The sequence below is a fragment of the Oreochromis aureus genome, linkage group 3 (assembly GCF_013358895.1).
Source record: "Oreochromis aureus strain Israel breed Guangdong linkage group 3, ZZ_aureus, whole genome shotgun sequence".
Lineage (NCBI taxonomy): Eukaryota > Metazoa > Chordata > Actinopteri > Cichliformes > Cichlidae > Oreochromis > Oreochromis aureus.
The window spans coordinates 40,051,195-40,060,243 of NC_052944.1; positions in this window are offsets into that span (position 1 = coordinate 40,051,195).

The window sequence follows — 9,049 nt, forward strand, 5'->3', positions numbered from 1 at the left end:
TAAATAAAGCAAAACCATTAAAAGAGAGGGTGTGTCCAACTTTTGAGTGGAAGCGTACCCTACCGGTCAAAAGTGCTAGAACACCTTAATTTTTCAATTTTTTTCAATTGAAAATTATGTAGCTTAGTGTTTCATTGCACTTTGAAATGAAACCATAGTATAAATAAGGAGTTGGAGTTAAACAAAGAAATCATGGAATCAATTTATAGGCCTGGCAGATAAAACAGCTTAACACACCTGTTTTATTCTTTATATTCTTCAGAAAGTTCTTTCCATATATGCTGCACAAGTTCTGCGTGATGAACCAAAGATTTCAAATTTTGATTCATTATACCTTCCAGTCTTCCGTAGTCCAAGGGCAGTGTTTCATGGCTCAGGGCAGTAGCGGTTTTTGATACGGGCGACACAGGCAGTTGCCAGGGGCGGCATTGTGGTGGTGGGCGGCATCACGGGCATCGGCAAAAAAAGAAAAAAAAATTGCTCTTACTCAAGCTACCCTGACATCAGCCAGAGCATAGTGGGAATGGCATAGGCACCGATCGGTTTTCTATCGCCCATTTTCTGGGAGTAAGTGTGCCCTCCGTTTTCGAGGTGCGCCTGCTACTTGTGGCACAGGGAGGAGAGGGCGGGGCGGCGGGGGAGTCTCTGGCTGGCTGGAGCAGCATCTAATAACCAACCAAAATAAGACGAAATAAAAACAAGCTAACAAACACGAAAACATCAGCCATTATGATACAGACTTTTAATTTGCACCGATGTTTTTTTCGAAATTCGCGAAAAGTGAGCGCGGGAGCCCTCGGTGCGCCTGCTCGCTGCTGAAGTCAAAGTAAACTAGTGTGCTAGTTCTGGTCGTTTTTCTTAGTTTTTTTCTACTTTTTTCACCCGTGTCTGGGGACCCAGAGCAGGGATCCTTTGTTTACGGTAAGGATCAGCTGTTAGCGCTGCGTCCCGCAGCTGTACTGCCAGCGGACAGACCCGACATTCCCAGCGAGCTGAGGAGGAAAAGACGGGGGTGTCGTGCTGGGAAGGAGCGCCGTCGCCCGAGAAGGAGATGTTATCGACCATCTCTTCCTTCTGTAATTATTGGAAATGTAAGATCTTTGCCCAATAAGATGGATGAGCTCATGTCGCTAACCTGGTCACAGAGGGAGTACCGGCAATGTAGCATCATGGTGCTAACGGAGTCGTGGCTAACACCGCTAACTCCGGACACGAGCGTGACACTACCGGGATTCCAGCTGCTGCGAGCGGACAGGACGAGAGAGAGCGGTAAGAGGAAAGGAGGGGGACTGGCAGTGTTTGTGAATGACAGATGGTGTAACCCTGGGCACATCACTGTAAAAGAACAACTCTGCAGCAGAGACATTGAGCTGTTAGCCGTTAGCATGCGTCCGTACTACCTGCCCCGGGAATTCTCGCATGTTATCGCGATAACAGCGTATGTCCCCCCCTCGGCCAATGCGGATGCAGCCTGTGACTCTCTCCACTCTGTGGTCAGCAGACTGCAAACACAATCTCCGAGAGCCCTTCTCATAATATCAGGGGACTTTAATCACGCCTCACTGGACTCCACACTGCCCACCTTCACCCAGTATGTGACCTGCCCAACCAGAGACAATAAAACACTGGACTTACTGTATGCCAATGCAGAAGAGGCATACAGTTCATCACCTCTCCCTCCCCTGGGCAGATCTGATCATAACCTGGTGCACCTTGTCCCTGTGTATGAGCCCTTAGTGCGCAGGGAGCCACCAGCTACCCGCACAGTGCAGAGATGGTCGGAGGAGAGCGAGGAGGCTCTTAAGGATTGTTTTGAGTCGACTGTGTGGGAGGTGATCTGTGACGACCACGGAGAGGACATCGACAGCCTTACTACATGCATTACTGACTATATTAATTTCTGTGTGGATAACACCGTACCTACCAGGACTGTACGGTGTTTCTCCAACAACAAACCCTGGATTACCCCAGAAATTAAAGCTGTCCTCAAGCAGAAGAGGAGGGCCTTCAAATCCAAAGACAAAGAGGAGTTGAAAAGGGTGCAGAGAGAGCTGAGGGGACTGATAAGGAATGGGAAGGACAGCTACAGGCAAAAGATGGAGAACCAGCTTCAGCAAAATAACGTTGGTGAAGTCTGGAGAGGCCTCAGAACCATCTCGGCTACAAAACATCAGAACTCTCTGCCTGGGAGGGATGTGAGGTGGGCAAATGAACTGAATCATTTCTTCAACAGATTTGATTCAGCCATGAGGCAGTCTCCAACATCGGCTGCAGACTCACCCACCCCCACTGCTGCTGTTCCACCTCTGACACCTCAGACACTTCACACCTCCTCTATTCACCCTGCTCACCCCTCCCCACCCCCAACAACAGCATCCAATACACACTCAACACAAGGCTCCAGCCTGTCTCTCTCAACCACCCAGGTTAGGAGGGAACTGAGGAGGATTAAAGCCAAGAAGGCAGCGGGTCCAGATGGCATCAGCTCGAGGGTCGTCAGGTCCTGCGCGGACCAACTGTGTGGGGTGATGGAGCACCTCTTCAACCTCAGCCTGAGGCTGGGACGAGTCCCACAGCTCTGGAAAACCTCCTGTGTTGTACCAGTGCCAAAGACTTCACGGCCCAAGGACCTCAACAGCTACAGGCCGGTGGCTCTGACATCCCACCTGATGAGGACCCTGGAGCGGCTGGTCCTGGCTCAGCTTCGGCACCTGGTGAGCTCATCACTGGACCCACTTCAGTTTGCCTACCAACCTGGAGCGGATGATGCCTTAATTCACCTCCTACATCGTTCCCTCGCTCACCTGGAGACCGCTGGGAGCACTGTGAGAATCATGTTCTTTGATTTCTCCAGTGCCTTCAACACCATTCTTCCCTCGGTTCTGAAGGACAAGCTGGAGAACTCTGGAGTGGACCATCACTACCTGGATTTTGGACTACCTCACCGACCGACCACAGTATGTGAGGACTCAGGGCTGTGTGTCGGACAGGGTCGTCTGCAGTATGGGGCCCCACAGGGAACGGTTCTGGCTCCGTTCCTCTTCACCATCTACACTGCAGACTTCTCCCACAACTCCACCCAGTGCTTCCTGCAGAAGTTCTCTGATGACTCTGCAATAGTCGGCCTCATCACTGATGGGAACGACAAGGAGTACAGAGGACTGACCCAAGACTTTGTGGACTGGTGCCAGCTGAACTACCTCCAGATCAATGCCAGTAAAACCAAGGAGCTGGTGGTAGACTTCCGCAGGCACAAACATCCTCCACTGCAACCACTGAACATCCAAGGTATGGACATTGAGGCTGTGGACAGCTACAGGTACCTTGGTGTTCATCTGAACAACAAACTGGACTGGACTCATAATTCAGACGCCCTCTACAGGAAAGGGCAGAGCAGGCTGTACCTGCTGCGGAGACTCAGGTCGTTTGGAGTGGAGGGCCCACTCCTGAAGACCTTCTATGACTCTGTGGTGGCCTCAGCCATCTTTTATGGTGTGGTCTGCTGGGGCGGCAACATCTCCGTCGGGGACAGGAAGAGACTGAACAGGCTGATCCGCAGGGCCAGCTCTGTTCTAGGATGCCCTCTGGACCCAGTGGAGGTGGTGAGTGACAGGAGAATGGTGGCTAAGCTGTCATCCCTGTTGGACAACATCTCCCACCCCATGCATGAGACTGTGACCACACTGAGCAGCTCCTTCAGTGGCAGGCTGCGGCACCCATGGTGTGGGACGGAGAGATTTCGCAGGTCTTTCCTCCCCACTGCTGTCAGACTCCACAATAAAGACTTTAACTGATCAAACACACACATCCACAAATGTGCAATAATCTTTTCTGGCATCGTTGTATTTTTACTCAATTGTATATAGCATTTGTACTCTATTTTTATCTCATTGTATATTTTATTCTATTTTATTCTACTGTATATAGTATTTTATTTTATTCTATTCTGTACAGTTGTGTACTGTATTTATTCTTATTTTATTTTATTCTAATTTTTGCTTCATAACTTTTGCACTGTCCACTTCCTGCTGTGACAAAACAAATTTCCCACGTGTGGGACTAATAAAGGTTATCTTATCTTATCTTAACTTTATTGTCATCTCCGCTACATACAGTAGAGAGAGGAGACGACGAGGCTCCAGTTACAACAGTGCAAAAAAACAAACAATAAATATAAGAAGAGTAAGAAAATAAACATACACTTTAGGACTCGGGTTAAAGGGATCAATAACAATTTAAAATTTACAGTTTGATGATTTAAAGTCTCACACACAACCCGTCGAAAGGGGCTTCGAAATAGAGCACATTTCATTCATAATGTTATAAATCCAAATCCATTATGTATTCATGATTTGAATCCTGGGTTGTGCGAAATCCCAGAAATACACCGTAGACAAAGTGAATCTGTGAACTAAGGTGTAGGTCTATTAGGTTATGTTGTGGTGATCCTCGAGTTGGGGATATTTGTGTTCATACTGGAGTGCAAAATTAAAACTAATGGACAAGAAAAGTTCAAAGCCATCAGGTGCTCAGTTTGGAAAAAATAGAAAAAAGGAGGAGAAATGAGCAAAAGATACAGGTAAGCAGATGTGTCATTGGATAATGGCAGGTCATCCTGAAACAATCAGAATCAGAATACTTTATTAATCCCTAAGGAAATAATGTGGGTTACAATTGCTCCAAGAAGAAATGGTAAAAATAGTAACTAAACTCCAAACAATACATCATGTTACAGATTTTAATATTAATTAGTCAGTGTCAATTCTTGATTTGTCCTGTTCTCATTGGATGACAAATTATGATGGCTGTTTGGTAGCTGTTTGGATACAATGCATACTCTTTCGGGCTTCATATGTGTGTGTGTGTGTTTCTCTGGTGAAATTCAGTATGGTTCTGACAACAGTTTTATGTTAATGTACAATCCTTAATATGTTTTATGTGCGTGTGTATGTGATGCCAAATTGCAAAAAGCGTAGCCATATCTCTAAAAAAAACCCTCTTCAACGTTGCTCTACTTCAGTTCAGCAGCATCAGGTAATGTTCATATGTCAATTCGTGGTTTTCTTCCTTTTGTGATTTACTGGAGAATATTTTCAGGGGGTTATCTGCTAAAAAAGCCAGGACTTTTTTACAGAGACCTAAATATAGCACAGGGGGTAAAACGTCGCACCAAAAAAACGGGATGACCAACATATTGCACAGAACAAGGAAAGACTAAGATATTGCACATGGGATGGCAGCAACATAGTCAATGAACAGCAGCAAGAGAGTTATTGTATGGAAGAAGTCTGTTCACGTTCTTAGTTTGCATTAAAAGCTCTGACAGCCCACGGGAAGAAGGTGTTTTTTTAGTCTATTGGTTTTGCAACTGATGGAGCACCTGATGGATCTTGACTATAAGATAACAGACCACAAAATAACAATATATACAAGTATCAAATGGTAAATGAATTCAGTCCTAGCCCCTTTGTCACCCACTGCTAGAATAATAGACAGGTTTTTTAAAGGGGTTGCACACAAACGCAAAGCAGACGTTGATGCATTGCCAAATATGCTTCCAAACCAACTTCCTTCCAAGCTAATGACTAGAAAATAACGACTAACTACTCCTGAAATGTTGGAGGTTTTAGCACTTCATACAGTAAAGTTACAGGAGAATAAAAATAATTATCAGGCAAAATGTGCTTTGTTTGTTGAAATAATCCCGTCCGGTACCTCGTGAGAACAATAAATATATAATTTTCTGTTGTAACCCTCAAACTGAATGGTAATGTAATCCACTCATTTTTTGCTTTATCACAAAACTCAAACATCACTACTTCCAAGTCTAATCATCTGTAATGGAGGCAGAGTAAACTGGATCCGCAGTCCGTGCCCAGCAAATGCTCACAATGCAGGGGGAACAAATTTAGTTGGTGATACCTACCTTGGCACAACACTGATCCTGCAACAATTTGTTACCCCGGTGTAAATCATGGACAAACAGTATCCCACAGTTGTTTATGTTTTTAAACCCATTTTGCACAGAGACATTTTTGAAAAATGCATTGATAGCAGTGTTGAATATTCTTACACAGTAAAAAATAAATAAATAAATAAATAAAAGGGGGAAAAAACAACTACATGTAAAATAATTGTTTTTATTTTTTCTCTGTAGGTTTTGTTGTTCCATAACTGCAGGGAACAACATGACTCCATAATAGAGATGGCACGATACCACTTTTTTATGTCCGATACCGATACCGATATCATAAATTTGGATATCGGCCGATACCGATATGAATCCGATATAGTGTGTTTTTCAATCAATAAAACTTTTTTTTTAATATCTTGCTGAATTTTGTATAAGTTCAAACTCAAGTTAAAAAAACCAAAACACTAAAGCTATTCTGTTATACCTGTGTGCAAAAAATACACTGCAACCAAAATATTTCATAGTTCAGCAATACTGATCAATCGAATAAACTTAAACCTAATCCATCCTCCCTATTCTTGTATTTTAAAGATTAAGCAACCTAACTAATAGGGTTGAAAACTCCCAGCAAAAAAATAATAATAAAAAAATAGGGAACCACCCACCCTCCACCTCATGATGCTTAATTATCAATTATCAATTATTTTTCAAGAATAATTAAATAGATTCAATATCTTTCTTCTACAGAATAGCAAACTGCACAGATTGTACATTCCCAAAGGAAAAAGTACTATAGCTTACTAGGGTATATTAGACTTAATACTTCTATACATTTTACATCAGATTAAAGTTTTGGGTGTAAGATTCAGATAATTATTTATTAAAAGCTAGACATTTTAAATTAGAATAAGAAAGAAAAGTATGTCTTTGTGCCCCCTTTTCCCTGTTAATGCCCTATCGGCCCCCCTGGCTAAACTTTGCTAGATCCGCCCCTGCACAGTTACCAGCCATCAGCTACGTAGAAAAGGATCCTGGTGTAGAAAGTAATATTAAATAAATTCTAACAACAGCTTATCAAGCTTAAACATGCTGCTGTTGTTTATCCGCTGGTCTCCTCTTTATAGCACAAAGTGGGCAATAAACAAACAAGAAAGACGGGACTCGCGACAGAAAAGCCGATCAGCTGATCGTTGATCAGTTTCATGTTTTAAGTAATAACAGGAGAGGGAGGGGGAGTGAATGAGAGAAGTAGCTGCAACTGCGCAGCAAAGACAGAATAACTTCAGCTTTGTGTCTATTTTTTTTTATTCTAGCTGGAGTACGGGGACAAATCACTTCCCTTTCACCTCAATATGGAACTCCGAAGGCCAGTTCAGCTGTGGCTCAATATATCAGTTGTTAAGCTTAACGTGGAAATACTATGCAAACATTCTTGGATGAACTTACACACTTGCTTTACTTCTCTGGGATAGTTTTCGCCGAGATGAAATGCCTTAGGAAGCATGTAGCGAGGCTCCAAATGCTCCAACAGTCCGCCGACAGGTCTGGCAGACAACAGCCGCCTATCACGTGACACATACTGCTCCGACGCACGAGCTGGCTTAGGCCAAGTAGCGCGTTTTGTGAGGTGATTTTGTGATATTTCGGATCGGATTACATTTTTTATTTCTCTCCGATATCCGATCCAGTAATTTAGGTCAGTATCGGACCGATACCGATACGTAATATTGGATCGGTCCATCTCTACTTCATAACATAACATATTTATTTTCTCCGTCTCACTGTATGTGTGCGGATTTTCTATGGGAAGAAAAGAGGCAGAAGCCCATGAACACAGCTGCCCTGGGGCAGACTGACAGACGTGAGGCTGCCATATCACGCCATCGGCCCCTCTGGCCAACACCAGTAGGCGCTAGGGTAAAGTGTCTTGCCCAAGGACAGAACGACCAGGACAGAGAGAGCTAAGGATCCAACTGGCAACCTTCTGGTTACAGATGAGCTCCCAACCCCCTGGACCACAGTCACCCCAAATCTGCAATAACTGAGGAGGAAGTGAAAAGATGGCAGGAGGTCACGCCACTGACACTCACAGAAGACCTACTAAGCTGGTGGAAATCCCATGAGCAAGTCTATCCTTTCCTGGCCACACTGGCAAAAAGAAAGAGTCTTCTCAACCGCTGGAGACATCGTCACAGCAAAATGGACACTCTTACCTCAGAGCATGTTGATCGGCTCCTTTTTCTGAGCAAGAATGCTGACATTGCTTCACTATCCAAATGTTATCTAATCAATGTTATCTTGTTTCAGGAAACACGTCATATATAATACCTACCATTATCCAATGACACATTTGATTACCTGCATGTTTTGCTCGTTTCCTCTCCTGTCCTTTTCTTTTTTTTTCTATACTGAGCAACTGATAACACTCAACCCAAGAATCACCACAACATAACCTAATAGACCTTGACCTTTTTATAGGGTTTTATTTTCTTTCTGGAATTTCGCACAAGCGACGAAAAATAATTAATGCACACTGGGCTGGGATTGACAACATTATGATTGAAATGTTCGTTGTTTTGGATGTCCCCTTTCCCTTTTGACAGGTTGTGTTTGAGACTTCAGCGCAGTAGCAGCAAGCAGGGGCACTGAGGGCCCTTGCGTTCACTTTTCGCGTATATGTGTGTAATTGTAATGTAATTGAATTTAGAAAACACAAATGGTGCATGTCATAATGTCTGGTGTTTTGCGTTTGTTGGTTTGTTTTTATTTCTGTGAAGGTTCTCAGTCATCCAGGTCATCGTAGTCTAAGGAGCTTGGAAAGAAAAGCGTCTGGACTTCTTTAAGTTGCTTGAAAATGTTTCACCTCTCATCCGACAAGCTTCTTCAGTTCTAAGGGTCAAATAGTGGAGAGTACCAGATTTAAACCTAGTGGAAGTTTCCCCCCAAAGAGGGACAAAGGACCCCCTGATGATCATCTATCTAATCACATGAGCCAAGGTGTGAAAGCGGGTGTGGGTCACAATCAGCCAGGGTTTCAGGTGAGCTCATTGTGAAACCTGGACCCACCCTATCATGTGATTTCCTGAGGTCAGATGGCCCAGGATGTGAGTGGGCGTTAAGTAGGGCTGGGTATCG